This window comes from Camelus dromedarius, chromosome 17, assembly GCF_036321535.1.
Source record: "Camelus dromedarius isolate mCamDro1 chromosome 17, mCamDro1.pat, whole genome shotgun sequence".
In the NCBI taxonomy this organism is placed as follows: Eukaryota; Metazoa; Chordata; class Mammalia; order Artiodactyla; family Camelidae; genus Camelus; species Camelus dromedarius.
Genome location: NC_087452.1, coordinates 32,031,337 through 32,058,001, shown reverse-complemented (window position 1 = coordinate 32,058,001; position 26,665 = coordinate 32,031,337). Strand labels below are relative to the sequence as shown.

Sequence of the window (26,665 nt, the reverse complement as noted above, 5' to 3'; positions counted from 1 at the left end):
GGCTGGCTACTCTGTGTTCTAGGGATATTAGCCTGGGCCTCAGGGAGACGCTGGAGCAGTGTAGCCTGTGCCTGAGAGCAGAGGCCCCAGCTCCCCAGGGAGAGGACACTTCCTCCTCTGGGAGGGGATAGCATCGCTCAGTACACAGAGAGCTCCCTTCTAACCCCAGACCAAATTAGCCTTCCAAATTACAGGCTGCACACCCTCCAAATTGGGGACTGGGTGGGAGAACAGAGGCCCAGCTCTCCTTCCTGCTTCCTGCTCATGGAGGGCTCTCAGCTGGTCTATCTAAATAACAGGACCGCGTTAGGAAAGAATTCTGGGAACACACACCCTCCCACCCCAGGTTGCAGGGATCCCCAAGTCCCAGGCCCCAGACCTGTATCTAGACTCAGGGCAAGGCTGTGCCCTTTTGGGCTTTTACAATGGGCTTGGAACTAGAACATCTAGTCAGCGCCAGCTTAGGGTTCTGAGAGCATTAAGGGGGACATTAATTCATTCATCAAACACTTTCTAGGCACATTTTCTGTGCCAGGCATTGTGCTGGGCCCTGAGACACTGAGTGGCAATGGAAGTAACAGACATGTGAGAAGGAAAGTATGTGTCAGAATGAGCAGGCTTGTGACAGGGGGTGTACAAGTGGCTGTGAAAACCTCTGATTAGGTCAAGGAGAGCTTCCTGGAGGAGGGGGTATACAAGCTGAGTTCCAAAGGATGCATGTACCCTTAGCCAAGATAAGAGAGGGGAAAAGAGTTCAGGGAGGAAGGAACATTAAGTGCAAAGGCCAGGAGCAGAGAGTGAGGAAGTGGGCATGAAGAAGTGGGTGGAGGCCCTGGTTTGTTCAGATCCAGGGCCCTGTCAGCCATGCTGGGGGTGGGGGTGGATTTCATCAGAAGTACAAGAGAAGAGGAAGCCGGTTATCTGGGGACTAGAGGAGGATGGGTGTGTGTCTGCAGGGGCAAAACTGGACCCCGGGCCCCAACCTGAGGGCTCCTGGTAGGTATTAAGGGGCACAGGGGCAGAGGAGGGGGTCCTGGGACCTCCCACTCTGGCCTCCCTCAGACCCCTTCCAGACAGCCTCAGGCCTTTGGAGAAGCAATCCAGTTTACCACAAGTAGCCTGATGGTATTTCTTTGTGTCCTGAAATTAAGGTGACTTCCTATGTTCTCTCTAATTGGTTTGGGACTTTACATGTTTTTGTTTTAGAAGAAAATGTTTATGGATATTGAGAATAAATACAATTCTTGTGTGGTGCTTGGAGGGCAGAGAATGAAAGAGAAACACCTCCTGAGCTCATCCACTCTTATGTCATGGAAGAGGCAAGTGAGATGGGGAGGGAGGGGCGATGAGACCACACAGGAGCCGTGATCGTCCCCCAGGAGTAGGAGGGGTGGCTTTTAGGGGTCAGTAGAGAGAGGATGCTGGGTAGGGGATTCTTACAGAGTGAAGGAGGGGATCTGGAAGTTCCGCCAGCTTCTGGTCTTGCTTACACACCTCCTGGGACAGAGAGCTCACTGATTCCCTGGCTGCCTGTGGTGAATTGGCCTAGCTGTAGCTGGTGAGCAGTTCCTCCTGAGTAGGAGGCACTGCTCTCCTCCAGTCCCACCCAAGTTTCTCTGCATCCTAATCTCTACCCTACCTTTGACTTCTTGTCTTGCCTCCACTGCCTGAGGTAAGATTGAGGCCAAGGTGGACTCCATGAGCAGGGCCCTGGGCTTCTGCAGGCTGCATGGCTCTGGATCTGATCTGGCCCCAGTAGATGGTGCCTGCAATTCTGAGCCTGATGGCTGGGAGGGCTTCCGGACCAGAACTTCCCCGGCTGGCAGCCAGTGTGGGAGCATGAGGAAAGGCACGGAGTCGGCTTCCTGGATGCCCGGCCTGCTGTCCAGCACGTCCTGCAGGGCCCGGCCCAGCTCAGCTGAGGATGTGAGCCAGTGGGTAGAGGCAGGGTCTGACGGACAGTTCCCCGGGCATCTATGGGCAGACAGGTGGGGCACCAGGTCAGTGGGATCCCTCACTCAGCAGGCTTCTGTTTGACCCCTGCTGTATGTCTGGCCTGTGATGGCTTCTGGGCCCTCAGAAATGAATGAGATACAGACTCTCCCTTGTCCCTGAGAGCCTGCAGTCTGGACAAGCATGGAGGAGATGACAGAGAACAATGAAAAACTGCATCCCTGTCTCTACTGGCAAAATCAGCTCCAGACTTTGGGGAGTGAAATTCTCCATAACCCTCTTCCACACCACAGCTGGAGAGGGATCTCTCGAAGTTGCCTCTGGCCTCCTGCTCCTTCTGCTTGACCTGCCATGGCTCCCCATTGCTTGCCCCCAGAGGCCCTGTGTGCTCTGGTCCAGCCTCTCCCTGGAACTGGACTCCCTCCTCCACTCAAGTGCAACCAACAGTCAGGCTTTTGCGGTCTCTCTGGCCCTCTGGCCTTTGCCCAGGTTCTTCTCTGTGTCTGGAAAGTGTCCCTTTCCTTTTCCCTTGCTGACTCCCACTCACTCTTCACAGTCAGCTCCCCAGTCCTCTCCCTGGGCAGCTTTCCAAGCCTGCAGATCGTGACAGCCCCCTGGTACCCGTCTCTGTAGCGCCCTCACTGCCCCTCAGAGCACTCACGGAACCTGGAATCGGGCCTTTCATGGTGTGCTTACACATTTCACGTCACCCTTAGCTCGCAACACAGGCGGGTTTCTCATGGTCCCTGCTGGACCACGTCTTCTCACTCCTGATGAGCCCAGGGCATGCGCATCATCAGTGTATGTCGAATGAGGAGTAAATTAATGTAAAAGCCACAGCTATTGTTTCTATCAATGGAGATTTAAGTTCAGGCACAAACAGCTAGGAGGATTTAAATGCCTATTCATACCCATATGCTGAGAATGTTGGAAAGATGGTTTTATTGGCCCCTAAAATGTAACCACCCCCAGGCCTGCCCCCCAAGTCACTGGCAGTGGCTGGTTCAGGGCAGCTCTGAAGTGAACAGCAACAGCAGTGACACTGGCTGTGTGTTGGGAGCCACCTCAGCCCCGAGTAAGTGCAGAATGTTTTTCAATGAAACATCATATTTGGATGTAAGAACCTAGAGTATCAAAGATTCATGTGGAGCCAAGATTCATTCATCAACAGACATTTCTTCAGAGCCAACTACGTGCCAGGGGTTGGCACAGTCCGAGATTCAGGCTGTGGACAGAGGACCTGCCTTTGCCAGGCTGAAGCCAGAAGGAAAAGCGGGGTCAGCAGACCCGACCCTCGGCCCTGGACCAAAGGGAAGAGAAGACGTCTCCTCCTATGGGATGTGTGGTCTCTGAGCGCAGCTCTGTCTGCAAAGAGGCACAGGCTGACCCTGTCTGCATAGCCCCGGAGACTCCAGGCGTTCTGCTGGGTGCCTGGGCCAGTCCCCCTGTTCCCTGGGGCCAGTGTTCCAACAGCTGTGGAGGTAGGATGGGCAAAAGGACCTCATGGAGACAGGCTCGCCGCCTTTCCTGCTGGCACCCGCCCCTTCCACGGGATGTCACTGCATGGCCTGTACGTGGCCAGCATCTGCCAAGGGTCACTTTAGGGTCATGTACAAATCATGGCTCAAAGCAAGCCCCTCCCTGCTGCCAGATTGTGGTTGGGGTATCCTACGGTGCATGTGTGTGTGTGTGTGTGTGTGTGTGTGTGTGTGTGTGTGTGTGTGTGTGTGTGTGTGTGTGTGTGTGTGTCAGGTGGGGAGGGTGCGAGTAGGGCCTGGGAGGTTCTGGGAGAAAATAGTGAGCTCCTTGTGAGAAGAGGGCCTGGCTTTCCCCCCAACTCCCCAAGACATGACCTTTCTCCTGCTTTAGACCAGAGTCCCCAAGGGCCTTAACCAGGAAGACAACCAGCAGTGAGATAGCCAGCCAGCCTCCCTGGGGCTGGGGTCCCCATCCCACCTGGCCAGAATCTTGGGTCAGTGGCCTGGGATCTTCAGCCACAGTGCTGACGTGCTGAGGCCTGAGTCCTCACCCAGCTATGCCCTGCCAGAGCAGGGAGGGCTCTGAAGGACACAGACAGCTCTTCCTCTGTCAGGACAGTGGAGCCATTTATCAGGGAGATAAGCAGTAGCCAGAGGACAGAGTTGGCGGAAGGAGCTGTCTGGAGGAGATAACTTAGGGTCATTTGGAGGGCACAGAAGGCCCCATGTCCCCCTGCCTTGGCCACCCAGGCCCCGCCCCTATGCCTGCTGGCCAGGACATCTGGCTGTCTTATTCGTGGAAAAACCTGATGCCCTCCGGGATGACGAGCTGGGCTTCTGTTGAGCGTGGAGTGTGTTTCCTCTTCATATTTGGTGCCATGGCCAGGCCCCATGAGTCTGCCTCACCCATTCACAGATGGGGAAACTGAGGCCCAGGGAATGGGCTTTGGGCTGCTCTTGTCAGAGGGAGCAAGCTTGGGGTCCTGACCCTGCCTTCAGCCTCCTGCACAGGGTGGGAAGGGAAACCGACATGGCGCTGCATCACTGGGCACTTACTCTGTCCAGGTGCCTGTCTGCATGGCCTGTGTCCTGTCCTTTCTACCCTGGGGACCAGGCATTGCCTTGGCCTCATTTTCCTGAGAAAGGCAATGCCCAGAGCGCTGAGGGCACCAGCCCAGTGCTGAACCGCTGGGAAGTGGCTCAATTAGGGTCTGAACACAGGGCTCTCAGAGCACTGTCTACCCAGAGGGGTTTTGGGTGCCCGGCAGAGGCCACCACTGGGATCCCTCTGCCAGCTAAAAGCTGACACCCCCAAACTGTTAGAAACCCCTAGGCTGACCTCACCTCCCTACCTTGGCTCAATAAATATTTGAAGAAATTAAGAAGTCAAAAACGAACAAACACATGAGCATAAATCATGACATTTCCCCTTTATGAGCCCCTGGAGGTGGTCAGGCCTTCTCTCGGGGCTGTGCACACTGGTCTTGCTATCTCCCTGCCTGGGCCACGTCTAGCCACCACCTGCTGGGTCCTCAGGGTGGTCCCATCTGAAGAGATGGTGCCCACCTTAGGAGCCGAGAGAAGAACCCAGGCCTTGGGCTACAGAGACAGGAAGGAGGAGGAGGAGGCAGAGGGAGCGAGGAGACCCCTCTCCTGGGCTGGAAGATGGACTCATCATGGCCCCACCGGGGGCACTCTTGGAACCCTGCAACCCTTGCCATTGGGATCATGAAGGGTTGGTGTGTTCAGGGTGTGTCAGGGACCAGGCCTGGTTGTGGGGATGAACCCTGGATCTCCTTTCTCTGTCCTGGTGTCCAGGGCAGTGGATTTGACCCAGAACTAGCCAGAGGCTTTTCTGGGAAGTATTTGCTACATGAAATGTAGGAGGGGGCACCCTGGGAGCCTTGAATTCATCAGGCAGGCATGGGAGCCTGGGTGGCTTTTGAGAGCCTTTTTACTCGTGACCATCTTCAGGGGTTCTGGGTACTCTTCAGCCTGGGCCATGCTGGGCAGGGAGGGGTGTCTGAGTTGTGCAGGGAAGGGGCCCTGGACATGGGGAAGGAGCCAGTGAACGTGGCAGTCATGCAGAAAGGAGCCGCCAGGGGCTGTTGGGGAGGGGAGGGGACAGACAGGCACAGCCGTGTCAGCCCCACCACCACATTCCCCTATAAGCCCCGTACCCTGGAGGGGCCCTTTCTTGGATTTGGCTAGAGGCATTGGCACCTGAGGTGTGGAAAGCTTTTTATCCTAGGACACTGATTGGGTCACCTCATGGCAAGCCAAGGGAAGATACAGACAGACCTCCAGTCCTCAGGAGATAAGCACGGGGCTGCCTCTGAACTTGTTCTGTAGGTGGAAGCTGCTGGGTTAATCATGGAGGCCAGCCAGGAGGAGGGCCCCAGTATTGGCTGTTTCTCTGCTTGCTGCGGGGTGGGGCAAGGAATTCATTCATACTCTGAGACTTCTCTGGGAGCCTGGCCAGCTCCAATGTGCAGGCTGGTGAGAAGTTGTTGGTCCTCCTAGGCAGAGACTCGGCAGGGAGGCAAGGGCGACAATGATGTCCCAGGGACAGCCTAGCGCTGAAGAAGTTCCATCCCTGGCCTCCTGGAGTCTGCCTGCTTCTTCCTGAGCTGTGTTAGCGCCTGTCTTGTGCCTACCAGGCTAGTGAGTAGTGAGGATCAGGGTCTCCTGGGAGCCCTGACAGCAGGATTTGGGGGCTTAGGAGAGGCGTCTGCTCAGAACAGACCAGGGACCTCAGTTCCTGTTCTGTCTCCCTTCCTAGCAGGGTGGGAGGTTATCTGGACCAGTCCCACTCTGGGATCTCAACAAGCTGGTCCAGCACCTGCCCCGCTTGATCTGCCTCCTTCCTGTTCCTCTAGCCTGGACAGACCCCACGCCCTTTAACCCCCTCATTCCTGCCCCTAGCCTGTAGCTGCAACAGGCTGCCCCCTCAAGACAGCATCTGCTCACATCCCCCACTCCCATCACTCCTTCCTGAGAACAGGTTGTGTCTCAGCCTTTCTGAGCCTCAGTTTCTTCTTCTGTAAGATGGGGAAAATGACGCCTATCTCTTGGGCTTTTTGTGAAGATCCAGTGAGATTGAGCATACAGAATGCTTGCTACAGGGTCTGTAGAGAGCAAAGCCACACTAAATGGGGTGTTCTCATTACCACGCCCGGCCCTGCACTGCCCATCTAAACCTCTGGGGTACCTGTCTGACAGTCCTTATTTTCCCAATGAGGAATGTGGGGCTTTGCAGGGCTAGTTAGCAATGTGCCCAAAGTCACACAGCTGCAGGTGGCAGAGGTGTCCTGCACCTGCAGGAATAACTCCGCTATGATGACCTGTTAACCCCACACAGAGAGGGTATCTGTGGCCCTCAGCAGAAGGCAGCTTGTTTCTCACAGGATTATCTCTTTTTTTTTTTCTTTTTTATTGAAGTATAGTTGATTTACAATGTTGTGTTAGTTTCTGGTGTAAAGCAGAATAATTCAGTTATACATGTATGTTCTTTTCCATTATGATTTATTATAGGATATTGAATATAGTTCCCTGTGCTATACAGTAAGACCATATTTTTTTACCTATTTTATATATAGTAGTTTGTATCTGCTAATCCCAAACTCCTGATTTCTCCCTCCCCCACCCTTTTTCCCCTTTGGTAACCATAAGTTTGTTTCTGTTTTCTAAATAAGTGTATTTGTGTCATATTTTAGATTCTACATATAAGTGATATAATACGGTATTTATCTTTGTCTTTCTGACTTCATTTAGTGTGATAATCTCTGGGTCCATTTATGTTGCTGCAAATGGCGTTATTTCATTTTTTTTAAGGCTGAGTATTATTCCACTGTACATATTGCACGGGGTTTTCTGTGCTGCATCTCAGGACATGTGAGCCGCTGGACACCGAGCGCCATCCGCGTGGCTCTGTGGAGCCCCCCAGAGTGGGCTCTGAGCGCAGGCGGGTGAGCTGGGCTCTGCAGGAGCCTCCGTCCCCACAACACCTCTCTCCCAGGTGGGACAGGAGCGGGTGGCCACAGCTGAATTCACTCCGGGTCTCTCCGGGCGGGTGGAGCCGACGCTTCAGCGGCACGAGCAGCGTGGAGAGGCGGGCCCAGCCTGGCCTGGAGCCGGGTAGCTGGCTAGGCGCTGGGCGGTGGATTCTGCTGCTCCGCTTTGGCGTTCCGGGCACATCCCAGGGCTGCAGCAGAGGCGACAGGGAGAAGCCAGGGCCTAGGCTGTGTGGCTGGGAGAGGCCTGAGCAGATCCTACCCAGCACCGGCTGCAGCACCAACCGGACGGCCTCAGGGACCCCCACTGGGCCTGCTCCCTGCTCGCGCCTCCGAGGGCTCCCTCCGGACTGCCTGCATGAATACAGCTCAGCTTCCTGGCTCAGTGCCTTATCCTCCCGGTAAGTCTCTGTTCCGTGGTCCAAATGACACGTCTCATGAGGCTGAAATAAGGGGGTGTGTGCCTGAGACACAGCCTGCACCCAGGAGGCCGACTCCTTAGAGTTTCCCCTTCCCTCACTCAGCTGGCCTGTGAGCTCCTGGGAGGCAGGCAGCCTTTCGCGTGAGGCCCGCAGGGTGGGTGGATTAATTATCTCATCACTGTGTTGTGTTCATGGCCCAGCAGCTTGTGTTTCTGTCTCTTGGACACACACGGGACGCCCAGGCCAAGTTCCACTTGCCTCCTGTTGGTAAAACAAAGGTTTGCAGGCTGCAGGGCCTGGAGCCAGGGGAGGGACAAATGACCCCCTAGGCCTGTGCAGCCCTGACCTTCCACAGGCCTAGACAGGTGTGTTCAGGTGTTGCAGGCTAATGCTGCGTTGAGGTTATGACCCATTAGATGGGTCCCTGTGGGCTGTGCTGTCAGGATGCCCACTAGCCTGTCCTGGAGAAGGACCTCAGCCTCATACCTTCCCAGAGGTGCTTGGAATTTAGCAGGGGGTGGGGGAACCAGCAACGTGCAGAGGAGAGCCTGTCCCCGCCCCAGCCCTAATCGAGATCCACAGGGAGGGTAGAGGCCTCTCATGGTTGCAGGAGAGAGAAACCTCACATCCCGGGACCTGCAGGAGTCCTTTGGACAGACCACCAAGTGAGGGTCCTTGGCTTGTTGCAGGAAGGAATTCAAGAGCGAGCCAGAGAAAAGCAAAGGTGGGTTTATTTAGAGGGATACACACTCCATAGGCAGAAGGCGGACCATCTCAGAAAGTGGGAGCGGCCTGGGGCATGGGGGTCATAGGTCTTTAGGGGCTAAATAATTTCATATGCTAACAAATGGGAGGAATGTTCTTGCTATTTTGGTGAAACAAGGGGGGTTTTCCAGGCATTGGGTGACTGCTCATTTTTTTGGTCTTTCATGGTCCATCTTGGAAGAGTCTTGGTGTAAGGAGGAGTCATTTTGAGTGTCATAATGAAGGTATAATGAGCTTAAAGTCAATGCCCAGACTATTCTAAAAGCCACCTTGATTTCAGCTGGTTATGGACAGACTTTATCGCATCCCAACAGTGGTGCCCCTTCTTCGTTTATCTAACCTTTGTGTCCATCTCCTTTCCCTCCTGCCTCATTCCTGCTTCAGAAATTTTACTCTCATTATTTTATGGGAAGCAGAGGGGTGACTGTCTTCTGTAGCTGCTTTAGGGCTGAGTAGGGGCATGGACCCGGCCTATCAGGGAGTAAAAAAATCTTTGGATGCCTGGTGTAGGGTCCCAGGGGCAGGATGGCTTCTGTTTTAAATCAGAGGGCGGAATGGGCTGGAATCCTCGTGTAGCCTTCACTTTGACATGGAGCTGTTGTAACCTGGAAGATGTGAACTTTACCAAGAGGTTAAAGAGGCAGGGTCCAAAGAGGAGGAGAAGGAGCATGATCATTCCTGGGCCCAGGAGGGGCAGGAACCAAGTAAGGCTAGGGATGGTGCTCTGATTGGTGGACCAGATGGCATTAGGGTCTGCCCCCTGGTTGTAGTGGTGTAACCATGATGCCTGTTCATAAATCTTTTTGATGTCCATCTGGATCTGGCCCGAATTGTTGACATAGAATACGGCAGGTTTTGTTTCTGACCTCACAAACGCCACCTTGCTTGGCCAGCAATTAATCCAAGGCCAATCTATTGTCTATGATCGCATTGGCCAGTGAGTTTAAAGAAGTTAGATGTCTGTTTCGGGCTTTTCCAGTGGTCAGGGCTAGTGTCTCCAAAGTGCTGATTAGATTTCTAGGGTTACCACCTAGTAGGCAAAGCCTCCCCATGGAGCTGCCCATCCCCCTGCCAGTCCTATTCCTGCCAGTGTTAATCTGATGGCCCTCCTGGGACAATATTTAGTGTTATTATGACTGTGAATGGGCTCAAATGTCCTAATGTACAGGCTCCCTCGTGCCACACATTACTGATATAAGGCTAAGCACTTACATAGGGGCCACATTTGCCCAGGGGTGCCCTTGTCTTTGGGCCCTCATTGTGGGGAGTGCCACATGTCCAGACATATCCTGAAGGTGCAATAAGAGATCTGGGAGAAGAGCAGTTCATCAAGGAAGCAGCTGTTTGCAAGCTCAGAAGGGACAAGTTAGAACATAATGTGGGGAAAAGGGCCCTTTAATATTTGCAAAATAGTTAAGTTGGGGAATATTCCATGCCCTCTGCTTAGATGAGATGGTGTAGTATGAAGGTTTTACTTACCACTTCCATGGAGCCCGACCACTTGTAGCCCAATTTTTAGTCCATTCCATCCCTATCCCCTAGGCACCTTGGGTCTGGGCTTCATTATAAGCACACCTTTTGGAGGCATTTGTGGGAATGTATTTTGGGTCTGGGTTCAAAAACACTGTGGCAATATTACCACCCAGGGGCCAGGGATCATTCCAAAGAGGTTTACCACAGCCAAGAGAACCATTAGAGGTATAGTGGCGTCAGAAGCATGACTGGTTTTCTGGATAACAGAAGTAGCCATGATTAATGCAAAAATTTTAAGTCACCTTGTTTAAAAGAGTTAAATGCAGGCAAGGAATGAGGCCTGACGGGGGTATTACCCATGGCACTAGTATCGGTGATGGTGGGGTGGAGGTGGGCTTCCGTGTGTTTGATTGATAAGCTCTGGTCGTGTGTACCTATGTGTACCTGTAATGATTGCTATAAGTCAGGGGTTTTATGACAGACACAACAATTAACTAGGTTTTCTCCCCGGGCGACTCTTTTAGATACGTGTACTACAGCATTATTGCCCATTCCCCCTGAGCCGCCACCACCGTCAGAAGTCCTACTGGGACTATCATGGTTTTTGACATCATATTACTGTACTTTTTCTTTTCAGACCCAGCAGGGACAAAGAAGGTGTTTATCAAGGGGAGGGGGTTCTGAAAAGCAGCAGAGTAAGGGCATGATAGAAACACAAGAAGTAGGAGGCCAACCCACCACGGCCACGTGAAGTCAGTTATCTGTTCTCATGAACAGGTATCTGAGGTCTTCCACTGGCTCCCAGGAGTGGGTCGCCTCTGGTTCCTGTTGGGACTTACAAGATACAGGTTTTATTCTAGACAGACGTACCCAACCAGTAACTCCCTTGACAGCAGTTGGGGTACTCAATAACACTTCATAAGGTCCTTTCCATTTTGGTGGTAGCTGGTCTTCAGGGGACCCTTCCTTCCAAGTTTTAGTAGGACAGAGTCCCCTGACTGGATGGAGAAGACCTTTTCTTTTGTGAGGTGGGGAGCACTTTGTTTCCATATTCTTGGAAGGCCCTTTGAACTTGGCTCAAGCTAACAGTGGGAGACCAGTTGGTGGGTTTCTTCATCAAACATGAGGTCTGAAGTCAAGGGCTACCTATCAGTCATTTCAAATAAAGTTTTAAAATTCCCTTGGGGACCATCCTGTTCTGCAGAAGGGCTACGGGGGGCAGGGGTGGAGACCCAGGTTTTTGAAGTCTCTTGGCACAGCTTACCAAGCGTTCTTTGTAGAACATGATTGGCTTTTTCTACCTTGCCTGAGGATGAGGGCCTCCAGAAAGAGCAGAGGCGGTAGTTAATACCCAGAGCTTGGGTCACCTCGGCAGTGAAGGAAGGTCCATTATCATTCTGTAGGCTTTTTGGTAACCCAAATCTCGGAATTTTCTCTTTAAGCAGAAATTTGGACACTTGTGTTACCTTTTCAGTCCTAGTAGGGGAAGCTTCTATCCATCCTGTAAAGGTGTCTGTGAACACCAATAGGTTTTTCCATCCCCTGTGTGGTGGCATCTGGGTCAAGTCCATCTGCCAGTCTTCCCCGGGATAGGTTCCTCGATGTTGAATGGGCTGACTTAGGGGTGGGGTTATGGGATGGCTTCTTGGGTCATTGTGGGCACAAAGTTTGCAAGCCCTGGTGACATTCTTATCAGTTTGGGACAGTCCTCACCCAGGAACACCTGGGTGACCAGTTTGAATAGGGAGTCTCACCCTAAGTGGGAGGATTCGTGGAGGTGCTTAATTATTTTCCATTGCTCGGCCCCTAGAATAAGAAGCTTGTTATCTCTCGTCAGCCACCCTGAGAGTTCTCTGTCCAGTCCCCAGTGTTTAGCCCACTGGGTTTCTTCAAGCGTATAGGATGGCGGCGTTGGGAAGGGGAGACTGTCGGGTTTGAGAGCTGCAGCTGGTGGGACGGCTGTTCTTGGGCTGCAGGCTGCCCAGCCTTGTGGACTAGGGCGTTTCCCCTTATGAGAGAAATGTTGCCCCTTCGGTGACCCCTGCAATGAATGACTGACTGCAAACTCCCTTGGAAGCTGGACTGCTTCTACTTCTAGAATTTCCGCCTGGTTGTTTTATAGGGGACCCTGTGGCCGTTAGTTGTCCCCTGTGTTTCCCCTTGGCAGCAGGGCACAGAGCACTGAGAATCCATACTTAAGATCAGGATATATATATTGGTTCTAATGCCTTTCCTGGCTGCAGTGCTCTGGTCAAGACGATCAACTCGGCTTTTGGGGCAGAAGTGTGAAGAGTGCAGAGCTCCAGACTCAACAATTGTCTGCAGGCTGCTTGTGGCCAAGCCAGTCTGTCTCCCCGGTCTGTGCATGAAACTGCTTCCATCAGTAAACCGCTCTGCATCGGGATCGGTCAGGGGCTCATCCTTGAGGTCAGGCCTCCTGGAGTGAACATGCTCAGAAGTCTCCACGTGGGAGTGAACAAGGGACCCGTGGGGTGGGGGTCCGGCATTAGAGTAGCTGGGTTCAGGGCTTGGCAAACTTTCCGAGTTACTCCTGGAGTGTCAAGTAGGAGCGCTTGGTATTTTAGCGATCGTCCACCCATCAGCCATTGGTGTCCTTTTGCCTCTAGGACTCCTTGTACCTGGTAAGGAGTTAGGACTTGCAATGACTGTCCCAGGGTGAACTTACTGGCCTCTTCTACTGGCAAAGCAGTGGCAGCCACTGCCCTAAGACATCCTGGCCATCCAGTGACCACCTGATCAAGGTGTTTTGAGATAAAAGCTATTGGTCTAGGCAGGGGCCTGAGTTTTTGAGTGAGGACACCCAAAGCTATCCCTTGCTTCTCAGCTATATAAAGGGTAAAGGGTTTTTCTAAGTTCAGGAGACAATGCAAGGGGGGGGGTGTCCCTAATTTTTGTTTTAGAGCTAGGAACGCCTGTTGGCAATTTTCAGCCCAGTTAAGGGGTTCGTGGTCATGTCCTTTTAGGGCCTCGTAGAAGGGGATCTGGATCCAGGGATCCAGATTACACAAAATCCTGCCATCCCCAGAAAGGCCCTCAGTTGCCTCTTAGTCTGGGGGTTTAAGGGTTAAAGTGGCTTCCTTTTGGTCCTGGACTAGAGTCCTTGTCCCAGGGGTGAGCACGTATCCCAGATACTTAATGTGTTGGGTGAAAATCTGGGCTCTGTGAGGAGAAACTTGATATTCTCGTTCCCCTAGGAAGTTGAGGACCTGAACGGTGTTTTTATCTGAGTCTTCCCTGAGACTGGAAGTTAGGAGATTGCCCACATACTGTAGGAGAGACCCATTAACTGAATGTAATTCTCTTAATTCCTTTGCTAATGCATTACCAGACAGGTGGTGGCTATCCCTGAAGCCTTGGGGCAGCACAGTCCAGGTTAGCCGGGGAGTGTTAGTGTGTCTGGATCTGTCCACTCAAAGGCAAAGAGATATTGAGAATCTGGGTGCAGGGGAATGCAGAAGAAGGCATCCTTCGGGTCCAGCACAGTACGCCAGTTTGCATTTTCCAGAACTTGGGTCACTGTGGCGTATGGATTAGGGATTATTGGATGAACTGGGACCACTTCCTCATTAACTACCCTGAGGCCTTAAACAAATCTGTACTCTCCACTTTGCTTTTCTATGGGCAGAATGGGGGTATTATGCAGCTCAGGGTCGTAACAGCCCATATTTTAAGAACTTGGTTATTAAAAGCTGGATACCTCGCTGGGCCTCAGGCCCAAGGGAGACTGTTTTTTCCACGGGTAATCAGCATTGGGTTTCAATGAAATCTGAACTGGGAGCACATTAGTAGCTCTGCCAGGAATCTCAGTGTCCCAGACAGAAGGGTTTATTTGAGAAACAATCTGGTGGGGGAGGGAGACCCCGTCTGATTTGGGACTGAGCAGGCTCCCGTGGTTAAGAGCAATTGTTTCTCCTGGTGGTGCCTTTTCTGAAGGGATCTGCAAATTGAACTATTATCTGTTGTCTGGAATTTAGTGAGCAAATCCCTTCTCAACAAGGGGACGGGGCACTCAGGCATGAGCAGGAACTGGTATGTGAGGGTAACTTCCTAGTAAGCAGCTGAAGGGGAGGGGGTGGTGATCATTTGGCCTCGGACCGTCCATCCATCCTCCTTACTGTGCAGAATTTGGAGGACAGCAGTCCAGGGAAATCAGCACAGAGTAGGTGGCCCCCGCATCTAGTAAGAAAATAACTTTCCTACTGCCACATCAAGGGTTACCTGGGACACCTCTGGGGAAATCACCAGTTGTCCTTCAGGAAACAGGGAGGGCCCCAGAACCCATCATTCTTTGGTCGTCTCAGCCATTATCGGTTTGGGACCCCCAAGCCCCCTTAGGACCAGGGTGGTAGTGGGCAGTCCCGCTCCCAGTGGCCTTCTCCTTTGCATATCAGGTAGGGTTCGGGTAGACTCTTCCATACAGGAGGGTCATTCGTCCTTCCAGTGACCCTCTTGGCTGCAATTTCAAACAGGTCCCTTCAGGGGGAGGATATAGCTCAGTGGTAGAGAGCATGCTTAGCATACATGAGGTCCTGGGTTCAGTCCCCAGTACCTCTCTCTATATATAAAAATCATAATTACCCCCCCCTAAAAAACAAAACAAACAAATAAATAAAACCAGGTCCCTGATCCAGATTTTCTAGATCCTGCCCGCCACCTCCTCACCCCATGGACTTTCTGAAGGGAGATGACCCTGAGATGGTTCAGGGGCTAAGCTGCCACCAATGATTCTGCCTTTTGTTGTTGACCTTCAATCCTTCTTGCTTCCTCAACCCTATCTCTATTGTCAGATACTCCAAAGACCAAGTCCATGAACTGAGTCATGGGGGTTTGGGGTCCCATAGCTGCCTTCTGTAATTTCCTCCTAATGTCTGGGGCAGATTGAGTGATAAAATGGGTATTTACTAGGACTTGCCCTTCGGAGGGTGTCGCAATTGCTTTTGATATACTTTCTAAAGGCCTTCACCAAGGGGCCCTGGAAGAGGGCTGGATTCTCATCTTTTCCCTGTGTTACTTCTCTGACTTTGTTATAATTAAAAGGCTTAACAACACAGCCTTTCATCCCTTCTCTGAGGCAAGTTATAATGTGGTTCCTGGGTTCAAGCCCTGTACCTCCCTGTTGGTAGTCCCAGTGTGGGTCTTGGTCGAGGATTGCGTCCCTTCCAGTAAGATAGACTATACGTCCTTGACATTGTTGTGTGTCCAGGCTGCACCGAGGATCCAGCTGTTCTCTTCAAAAAATACAGCATGTAGGAAGGGGGACCACATGTAAGTTCATAGGACATTGTCGGCTTAGTGAATTCCTCTATGAGTTGTCGGAAAAACATCCAAATTTCTCTTTGCAGGTAGCTAGGTCAGCCATAGGAAGAGGCACAAGGACTCTGATTGTTCCTCTGTCAACAGCTGGTACTTCCCGAAGGGACAGAGTTTGGTATTGGGAGGCTGGTACACTGCATGTAGTATTGGCAGGACTCCCCCCCAGTAAAGGATACAGGACAGCACTGGAGGAATAAGATGGTGGGATTTTCCAGCAGCCCAGGAAGGGCACTAAGGGGGATGGTCCGGAAAGCTGTCCACCCTCAGAATTTGGGGCGGGGAATAGGAGCTCCCGGTTGTAGACGTCTAGGAGGTAAACTCATCAGGGGATCATCTAAAACATGGGCTCCTGTAGCGGAAGAAGGCACTTTGAAGGGGTGTGAACCAGGCACACCCAGCAGGAGTCGTTTATTTATTTATTTATCCATTTATTTATTTATTATTACTGAAGTACAATTGATTTACAATGTGTTGATTTCTCATGTACAACAAAGTGATTCGGTTAAACATATATATTCGTTTTCATATTCTTTTCCATTATAGTTTATTACAGGCTGTTGAATATGGGTCTTTGTGCTATACAGTAGGACCTTGTTGTTTATCTATTATATATATTGTAGTTTTGTATCTGCTAATCCCAAACTCCTAATTTATCCCTCTCCCACCCCCCTTTCCCCTTTGGTAACCATAAGTTTGTTTTCTATGTCTGTGAGTCTGCTTCTGTTTTGTAAATAAGTTCATTTGTATCATGTTTTAGTTTCCAAATGTAGGTGATATATGATATCTGTCTTTCCCTTTCTGATTCACTTCACTTAGTATGATAATCTCTAGGTCCACCCATGTTGCTGCAAATGGCATTATTTCACTCTTCTTTATGGCTGGTACATACATACCTCGCCTTCTTTATCCAGTCATCTGTTGGTGGACATTGAGGTTGCTTCCATGTCTTGACTATTATAAACAGTGCTGCTGTGAACACTGGGGTGTATGTATCTTTTCAAAATAGGGGTTTCTTTGGAGGAGGGTATAGCTCAAGTGGTAGAGCACATGCTTAGCATACACAAGGTCCTGGGTTTGATCCCTAGTACCTCCTCTAAACATAAGTAAGTAAGTAAACCTAATTATCTCCTCCCTCAAAAAAAAAAGTTGGCAAAAAAAAAAAAAGAGAATGATGAAATAGAGTTTTCTCCTGATAAGTAAACCTAATTATCTCCCCCCTGAAAAAAAAAAATTGGCAAAAAAAAAAAAGGGAAAAGAAAAAAGAGAGAATGACAGAATAGAGTTTTCTCCTGATATATGCCCAGGAGTGGAACTGCTGGATCATATAGTAACTCTATTTTTGGTTTTTTAAGAATCTCCATGTTATTTTCCATAGTGGCTGCACCAATTACATTCCCACCAACAAGTGTAGGAGGGTTCCCTTTTCTCCACACCCTCTTCAGCATTTATTGTTTGTGAACTTTTTAATAATGGGCATTCTTACTGGTGTGAGGTGATACCTCACTGTAGTTTTGATTTGCATCTCTCAAATAATTAGCAATATTGAACATCTTTTCATGTGCCTGTTGGCCATCTGTATGTCTTTGTTGGAGAAATGTCTATTTAGGGTTTCTGTCCATTTTTTGATTGGGTTGTTTGTTTTTTATGTTATTAAGTCATATGTGCTGTTTGTGTATTTTGGAAATTAAGCCCTTGTCATTTGCATCATTTGCAAATATTTTCTCCCATTCCATAGGTGGTCTTTTCATTTTGTTTATGGTTTCATTTGCTGTGCAAAAGCTTGCAAGTTTGATTAGGTCCCACTTGTTTATTTTTGCCTTTATTTATATTGCTTTTGTAGACTGACCTAGGAAAACATTGTCACGATTTATGTCAGAGAATGTTTTGCCTATGTTCTCTTCCAGTTTGGATCCCTTTTATTTCTTTTTCTTGTCTGATTGATATGGCTAGGACTTCCAATACTATGTTGAATAGAAGTGGTGAGACTGGGCATCCTTGTTTTGTTCCAGATTTTAGTGGGAAAGCTTTCAGCTTTTCATCCTTGAGTATTTTGTTGGCTGTGAGTTTGTCATAAATAGCTTTTATTATGTTGAGATATGTCCCTTCTATGCCCATTTTGGTAAGTGTTTTTATCATGAATGGATGTTGAATTTTATCACATGCTTTTTCTGTATCTATTGAGATGATCATGTAGTTTTTGTCTTTTTTGTTGACGTGGTATATATCACATTGATTTGTGTATATTGAACCCTCCTGTGACCCTGGGATGAATCCAGCTTGATTGTGGTGTATGATCTTTTTTATGTATTGTTAGATTCGGTGTGCTAATATTGTGCTGAGGATTTTTGCATCTATATTCATCAACAATATTGGCCTGTAATTTTCTTTTTTGGTAATGTCTTTGTTTGCTTTTGGTATCAGGGTGATGGTGGCTTCATAGAATGACTTTGGGAGTATTCCCTCCTCTTCAATCTTTTGGAAGAGTTTGAGAAGGAATGGTATAAGTTCTTCTTTGTATATGTGGTAGAATTCCCCAGTAAAGCCAGCTGGTCCTGGACTTTTGTTCGCAGGGAGTTTTTTAAAATTACAAATTCTATTTCACTTCTAGTGATTGGTCTGTTCAAATTATCTGTTTCTTCTTGATTGAGTTTTTGTGGACTGTATGCTTCTAGAAACTTGAGGTGTGTTGGCCATGTGTTTGCAATCCTTCATTGTGTAGTCGGGGAAACTGAGGTCCAGAAAGTAATTCTCTGAAGACCACAGAGCAAGTTAGAGGCTAATTGCTTCTCCTTTCCTTCCAGTGGTGATCTCTGTGGGGCAAATTCCCAGGAACAGGACTGCTGGGCCACAAGTTATTTTGACACAAGGGGCCAAATGGCCTTCAGAAAGCATCTCTGGGTCCATGCCCTTGGCGGGTGGTGAGGCAGTTATACCTGTGGCCCAGCTGTCTTCTGGAAGCTGTTATACCTGTGGCCTGGGAGCGAAAGCCCCTGGGCTCCCCCTGTGATAGAAGGACTCTGGCCCCAGGGCAGAGTGGCCCAGCATCCTGTTCCTCCTACCCACCTGCAGGGTTACCAGACTGTGTCCCCCATCTTCAAGGAGGCATGTCCACCCCCTCAGTCCTCCAGCTGGGGCACACTCCGCAGTGTGGCTGCTTGGGCAGTGCCTGAAGGTGTGTCCTGGGTAATCTCCCCACAGTGCCTTTGGAATCCAGCCCCAGCCCAGGGCCAGTGGGCTCCAAGGAGTGTGTGGGAGCTTCTGCTTTCCCACCTCGTGCCCACCTCCCCCCGCCAGCAGCCACACCCAATAACACCTGTTCCTCTACCCTGCCCCACCCCCCAGGGCCTGGTGGCTCAGACAAGTCACTCCCACACCTGGTGAGACTGGTATCTTTATTGTCCCCACTGAGTGAGGCTCAGAGAAGTGAAGGGTCACACAGCGATAGCTTCTGAAGGTGGAATTGCAAACCAGTCTGCAAAGCCAGACTCTCAGCTAGGCCTCAGAGCCCACCCCACTGGACATGGCTGTGTGCGATACCCACCTGGCTCATTCATGAGACATCTCTGATCCTGACCACAGCCCCCGAGGAGGGGAAGGACTCACTGCGTAGAGGTGGCAGCTGAGGCCCAGGGAGAGCAGAGTTGGCCCTGGATCACACAGTTTGGAGCTGCTTACTGAGCCTAGGGCAACAGTGGGGTACACACTGACACAGAGGCTCTCAGGAGCCTTGGGGCTGAGGGAAGGAGCCATTAGGGCATCGTGTGTCCTCCTCAGAGTGACCATTCATGGGAGATCAGGGGCTGAGGACAGAGTAGGGTCCCCTACCAGAACCCTTGAGACACATGAGGTGGCCATTTGGGGTGGGCTGTTAGACCGTGGGATGTCTGGCCTGGCAGGTGTTATACAAGAATTCAGGGTATCTGAACTGGGAGCAGCCCTCGTTGAGTCCAGCCAGGGTGCAGCTCTGGAGACTGAGGTCCAGAGGGCTCAGGAACCTAGTCACAGGCCCACAGCCGTTTGGGGCCAGAGCTGGAGCCAGAATCCAGAGCCTCAGCCTCCCGGCCCTGCTGAGAAACGTTTGGGCATCTGTGCCTCTTCCTCAGGCCTCAGTAGCCGCCTCTGCTTCCTACAGGCCCAGCTTGGGCAGGTTCTGGCTGCTGCTGGGGCCCAAGCCTTGGGGAAAGCCTGGAGACTGAGGGCTGTGTTGGAGCTGTGACCCCGCTTGGAGCTGAAAGCTGCCTGAAGCCCCATCCCCCCGACCCTCGCCTCACCCTGATGGCGGCTGCAGACCATCCAGGGATCTGAGAAGGGGAGCCCTCCAGTGTCTTCAGGCCAGGCTCCCACTTCTGTCCTCAGGCGTCTTGAGACAGACTCAACCTCTCTATTCCCTGGAGGGAAACAGTTCAGAGGCCACATTGGAATTGAAGGAGATTGAAACTGTGCTCAGAGCCCAGCTCTTGGCCTTCTGCAGCTGGAGTTATAGCAGGGGCTCAGCCCTGAGCCCCCTCCCAGGCTCCTGGGCTTGAGTGGACTGGGGGAGGCCTCAGGCACCAGGGACTCTGAGGCTAGAAGTCAACAAGATGGGCAGTTGGGACAGAAGGGGCTGTTGGCCAGGTCTGAGTGGGAGAGCACTCACCTCCACTCCAAGCCTGAGCCTGGCACGCTCCACCCAGGGCAGTGGCCCCTCCCGCACCACACGTTCCTGGGAGTCCAGATTAGGGTGAGGGATGTGCAGGGCAGGCAGGCTCTGGGGAGGGTTGGGCTAGGCATTTCCTGCTGACGGGTGCCAGGCTCCAGTCCCCTGAAGGGGTGATTCTTTAGTCTTAGTCAGAGGAAGTGAGGCAGGGCAAAGGGGCAGTGTGTGTGCAGTGCCGCCGGGCCTGGCGGGGCAGGGTTGAGAGGACAGGCAGCTGTAGGAAGCAGGGAGCATGCCTGGCCCTGCAGGTCCCCTGCAGCCGTAGACACAGTGTCTGCCCTTGACAGCTGGCCTGTTGCCCAGCGCCCAGGAGGGTCACCTGGAGACCAAGCCCCAGTGGTGACCAGCCCCAGACTCCGGCTCCCTGGTCGCCACTTGATGAGTCTCTGCTCTGTCGCTCACCTGCTGTGTGGCTGAGACTGGTCACTTCGCTCCTCTGAGCCTCAGGATTCTCATCTGGGAGGTGGGGAAACCTGTGCCTCCCCAACGCCCCCGGCTTTCCACCGCCCCAGCGTCAGGAACCCACCCTCCCAGTTTGGCCCACTTGCGGGGTCCTGGGGAAGGAGCCCACCAGGGCAGAGCCCACCAAGGTAGAGCCTATGCCCTCCTTGAGCAGAAGGTGGGGATTCAGGACCCAAGTGCAGGGCCTTCTCAAAGAGTGGCTGCTTGAAGGGTTTATGTCATGTGCGTGTACCCGGGGTGACCCCTACCCCATCAGCCCTGGCTGAGCTGTCTGCATCCCCACCCTCTGGTGGCACCCACCAGATGCAGCCTCCCTGCACTCTGCTGGGGGGGCGGGGGAGTTACCAGCACTGTGGCTCCCAAACCTGCGGCTTCCTCACACCCCTACCAACACAGGAGTTTTCACAATTAATGTTAACCTTTGTCTATCTGATCCTTAAATATGACAGTTCACTGATTTTTTTTCGTGCATTCTTCTAAAACTATCAAGGCCACCATCCTGTCCCACAGCCCTGCTTCTGAGCGTGTGCCTCAGACCCCTGATGCCTGGCTTTTCTCTGACTCACCTCTGACCTCAGGGTAGGAGGTGTAGTTTCTACCTTGATCCCCAGACTAGGGCCTCTTCCCCAAGATCCCAGCCCTCCCTCTCTTAGGAAGCCCCAGCAAACCCTGGCCAAAAAGAGAAGGGAGGAAGCCTGGGAGCTCAGGGCTCCAATTCCCAGTCCCTAACAAAGGAGGCAGGAGACAGGGCTGCACACTGGAGAGTCTGCCCTCGGTAGAGCCCTGGCCCTCTCGGCCTCTGTACAGCTAGGTGCTCGTGGAGGTGAGGCTAGCCCAGGGATGAGCAAAGGTGGCTTTGAACTAGCTCACAGTACAGAAGGTCACTGGGAGCAGAGGCTAAGCAGGGGCCTGGCAAGGAATCAGACTAAGAAACCCCCTGGTCTTCCCTACCCTGTGGGCCAGTAACCCCTCCTCTAGGAGTATCGCTGCTTCCCTCTAGGGGCCAGCGCTGGCTGGGGTGGGAGCACAGGTGGAGTCTTCCCCACCAGGGTCAGGGTGGCAGATGGGGATGGAGATTGGGAGACCATCTCACCCAGCCCTCTTCCCACAGATAGGGAGACCGAGGCTCAGGAGGGGAAGGACAGGGACTGAGCCCACAGGGGAAAGGCAAGGACTGCGATGAGGGTCTCTGGGACGGCTGGCTGTGGCTGGGCTGGGTGGGGAGAAGGTGCCGGGCTCTGGCCAGGCTGGGCAGTCGGCCTCCCTGCTCGGGCCTGGGCTGGGTGGGGGCAGCAGGGCTCAGGCGGGGCGGGCTGTTGATCCAGCCCAACAATGATGAAACGGCCCCTTTGTCCTGCGGCGCCAAAGTTGCTGTGACTGGAGGAGGCGTGACGTGAAAGGGTCATTGTTCCCACTTGGGCAGCCACTCAGGGAGCTGGAGGACCGGCCCGGGGTCGGCTTCCTGCCAAGGCTGCAGCCCTGCTTGCTGCTGTGGCGGTCGGAGTGTCCTGGGCTCTTGGCCTCCTACCCACTGCCAGCTCCCTCCCTGGGACCAGCCTGGGACCAGCACAGGTATCTCCCCAACCAAGGTGTCCCCCTCCCTCCCCTGAGCTCCTCTGGCTTGGAATCAAGATGTTACAGATCAGTGTTGGGGGCTGGGCTCTGCTTGTCACATACATGTGAACCCTGTTGGGCAGGATGCCTGGGTGCCAAGAGAGCTTGAGGGTAAACAAGGTGCTTTGTCCTGGGGCAAGGAAACATGTCCGTGACTTCACATCCCGAGCAAGGGGCCTCAGGGAACCCCTTCCCCAAACGTGCAGGTGATGGGGGAGAGGCCTAGAGAAGGGAGCTCGTGGCCCCAGGCCACACAGCTCTAGATGGTCTGCTGACTCCCAGGTTAGACCTCCTTCCCCACAAGTTCCCACCCCGATGGACCGCTACTCTCTCTGGACAGTGAAGCCCCTCTCTGTTAGCTCCCATCTCTCTCCTGCCCCTCCCATCCACTCTTCCCTGAGCAACTGTCTGCTAGTCGCCATCCCCGAGATCTTTCCAAAACCCAAACCTGGTCACCTCAGCTTCAGACCTGCTGTGTCCTCCCACATCCAGAGAAAGTTCCAGCTCTAGTGCTGGCATTCAAGTCCCTCACTGTGCTTGAGCAGCCAAGGGTGAGAAGCCCTTTCTAGAGGCTAGCCTCTTCCTCAGCCCGTGCGTGGGAACCAAGTAAAGGCTGTTGTGTCTTCCCAGGTCCAGCCTCCACTCCTTTGCTCCCATGGGTCCTGCCTCCTTGGGTGCACCTCTCCCCCCTCTTCCAGGTCCAGCTGCCCCTGGCATCTGGGGCCCAGGTGAAGGGCCAGGAGGCTGGACGAGGTGAGCGGGAGTGGCTGGTCCAGGCCAAATCTGGAGCTCCCTCTCCCCATCCCAGGAGGCCCAGCTCCAGTGCCCTGAACTACTCTCCTCCCTGGCTCGGCTCGCCACTGCCCCCAGCAGCTGGCATCAGGCTCAGCCTGACCCAGGCTAATTAAACCCTCCCCCAGCCCAGAGGAGGCTCTGGCTCCAGCTCTAGAGTTTTTTCCCCAGAGGGATGGAGCTAATTAACCGAGAGGGTTTAATTAATCAATTAGCGTGGCCTCCAGACCCCTCCACTTAGCTGTCGCAGTGGCAGATATTTATAAACAGGAGCTCTGCCTGGAACCAGAGGGGAGGGCTGGCGATCATGGTGGGCACAGAGGCGGTGAGAACAGGGGCTGCAGAGGCAAAAGATCCTGTCGGTGGCGTAGAGGTTCCCAGTCCCACCTCCTCAGCAACTCCAATGGCAGGCGCAGAATCAGCAATGCTTGGACATGTGAGGACACAGTAAGGCAGGGACCCTGGGGCCACAGGTGACATCTCTGTGTATGCAGGTCATGCAGGCCTGACATCCAGAGCTGAGTAAGTTCTCAGAGGTGCCCCAGGCAGTGGCCAGAGGGCTGAGGATGCCAAGATGGACCCAGCACCCTGGCTAGCAAGGCCTCCAGAGGACGGGGCTGCAAGAGGGCCATGGGAACCAGAGGGAGCACCAGAACCTTAGCTGGAGGAGGAGGTGGGGAAGGCTTCCTGGAGGAGGAGGCATCTGAGCCAAGCTCAGGGAAAGAGTAGACAGAGGTAGCCAGTCAAAGGGCACGGTAGGGATGCAGAATCTTCAAGGGGAGGAAATAGCAAGTGCAAAGGCCTGGAGGCAGGAATAGCAGAAGCTTCATCTTCACACAGAGATGTCCCCTTCTCTGGGAAGCCTCCCAGACCGCCTTACCTGTTAGAATTAGATGTCCCTGAGTCTCTTCCCCTCCAGCCTGTGCACTCAGGGACACTCCCTCCCAAGCCTCCCGAGCTCTGCCTCCCCTGCCTGGCCCCAGAACCCACAGAGGCATCACAGCCCCTTCAGAAGGGGGCTGCAGGCTCCATCCCTCAAGATGCTGCTTTCCCAGGGTTGGCACCACCACCTGGTGGGAGCCCAGGTAGTGTCGGGATTGGGAGGGGCCAGATGCCCCAAAGCCACTGTGGACCTCTCAGGCCTGGAATTTTTGAGAGTAGGGATTCCTGAGTCAGCCAGACATGCACTCCAGTGTGGACCCTTCCCAGGCTGGCTTCCTCATCTGCCCACCGGGGATAGTCAGCACCTCCCTCCAAGGGCTGAAGGGAGGATTAAATGAGTTTATCATGTAAAGCCAGCAGACATGCTGGCCCAGAGTAAGGGCTACGCATGCATGTGTGTGTTATTATTACTCTTACTGCAATTAGAGCTGCCAGCCGATCAGATAGCAGCAAAACTCCCAGGCCGGACAGCTATGAGGGGCAGCTGGAGCCTGCTTTTTCCTCTTAGAGCTTACAACTCTTATCCCCACTGTACAGATGAGAAGACTGAGGCTCTGAGAGGGGCCGCCAGGGCTATGCTGTCCCAGGAAAGTCTCCAGTATGAGGAAGGACCCTGGTGGCTACTGCTTCCAGCTGGGTGGTCAGCATGTGGGTACACAGAGAGTGAGGGATGGGGGCAGGTGAGTAGGGACTCAGACTCCAGTGGCTAGGGTTCCGTCCTGGACCCATGCACGGCCTGGCTAAGACCCATCCTCTCCATGGCAGGGTGGCTGGCATTCAGGTCACGGGTATGGAGTCAGACGAGCTGGGACCCTCCGCTTGCACTAGGAGTCCTCCCTCCCAGGAGGCTCAAGTCCTGCGGGTCCTGATGTGTCCTTCTCTCTCCCCTTCCTCTAATGCCACAATGGTCCAGCCCCCAGCAGCCACCGTAAATGACTGTCCCAGCCTCCCCAACATCCCCTGTCCTGAACACCTTCCTTCAGCCTGTTCTCCATTCAGAAACTAGGGGATCTTTCTAATGACAACTAGACCCTGCCAGCCCTGGGCTTAAAGCTCTTTAGGGGCTCCTTTGTCCCCTAGACACAACCCCTTACCCCCCTCCTGGCCCATCCAGCCCTGGAGAAGGGGCTGCAGCTTCTCCTTTGCTTGAAGCAGGGGTAGAAGGGTGCTGGGCCCAGAGGAGGAGGCGCTGGTGTGGAGGCACTGGATGGACATGCTATAGATGCACAGAAACCACAGGCGAGATGATGCCCCTGGAGGTACATGACAGACCAGCCCTGGGAAAGGAGATGGCTGCCTGAGCAAAGGGGGCGCGGCAGGGGCTGGAGTGGGGACCCCCGTTGCCTGTCAGGGCTCATCTGGCCCACCAGAGACAATGGGGCTGAGGCCTCGTCTTCCCTCTGGAGAGTTGCTAATGATGGTCTTTAATGGCCTCGCTTTGGAAGGGATGACCTCACTGGGCCGCACCCTGATGAGAGGAGGCTGGAGTCAGAGGCAGGCGGCTCCTCCATCACTATGAGACCTGCTTGGGCTTGTCCTGTCTGAGAAATGAGGGGGCAGTGTGTGCACGTGTGCGTCAGGTCCTTCATAGGGACAGAGGGAGAAGGCTCCTAGACCGATGAGGGCGGCAGGACCTGGGTGAAAAGATTCAGGGCTGCAAGCTTGTGTGTGTTGGGGGTGGGCTTGCTTCTACTGTGACTGACTCTGTGACACCCTGGCTTAGACTTGCTTTGCCTGTCTACATGGGGTGAAGGGGAACAGGACGAATCTGAACTCTCCCTGGGCTCTCAGGTCTGCTGGGCATTGGAATTCAGACGAGACCAATCCCAGAAGGCCTCTGAGAGGAGGCGAGAGGGCTGTGTCTGGGTAGGGAGGGCCTAGAACAAGCAGCAGAAAAGTATCAAAGATCAGGACCCAGACACCCCCAATGCCACCCAGGCCCCTGAGGTGCCCCGAGGTTAACATGTTAGCATGCTCCCTCCAGTGACACCTGGCTCCCGCACCAGCCTCTCTAGCTTTCGTCAGGGGTTTGGGTGTGGGTGTGGGTATCCCTGGCCACATCCTTGCTGATGCAGAGGCTCTGCCCGCTGCACACAGTGTCCGGGCAGGCCTGCGTGTGTCCGGGGCGGCAGCAGGGGAGGGGGCAGGTTCTAGCACAGGCTTGCTGCTGGCCCCGCCCCCCCATTCATAATGGATGACTATGTTTGCACTCTGGGGAGGGGCCCCATTGGGGTGGGCCCTCTCCAGAGGGCTGCCTCCCCCTCCCCCAGGCTTAGAGCCGGACCACCTAGGGAAGTGTTCGTCTCTTTTGTGGTTTCCTTGTCAGACCCCATTCGGGGTGACTCTTCCACAGCGCTACGAGTTCCTGCTCGGGCCCAACCTCAGTCACGCCTGCTGTTGCACCTGAGTCATTTCTCAGAGGGCAAGTTAAGGGCCCCATTATCCTGCCACCCAGCCTGACATCACTGAACTTCCCTCGGGCATGTTCCCACTCCTGGGACAGCCCAGGAGGCACAGGAAATGGCTCCTGGATGAATGTGCGAGGGAGCGAGTCAGTGAGTGAGTAGCTCAGATCCTCCTCCCATGAGAAAGCTAAGAAGTGGCTAAGAAGGGAGTGAGGGGGTCCCCAGGGCCTGGGCTGAGATGGAGACAACAGCGACCCAAAGAGAGGCATAAAGAAGGTCGAGAGGAAAGAGTGAACTGAGGGCACAGAGATGAAGC

At 53.1% G+C, this 26,665-nt stretch overlaps 1 long non-coding RNA gene across 5 annotated transcripts in view; it reads left to right on the top strand.

Moving 5' to 3' along the window:
• LOC105093603 (uncharacterized) overlaps nt 1–26,665 on the top strand; it is a 49,084-nt gene that overhangs the window by 19,684 nt on the left and 2,735 nt on the right. For 4 of the 5 annotated variants that reach the window (XR_004142462.2, XR_004142463.2, XR_837569.3 and 1 more), the window contains one exon: nt 7,266–7,845. The exons of the other annotated variant lie outside the window; for it this stretch is intronic. This is a non-coding gene — a long non-coding RNA (uncharacterized LOC105093603). The remainder of the gene's footprint in view (nt 1–7,265; nt 7,846–26,665) is intronic. 5 annotated transcript variants of the gene reach the window in all.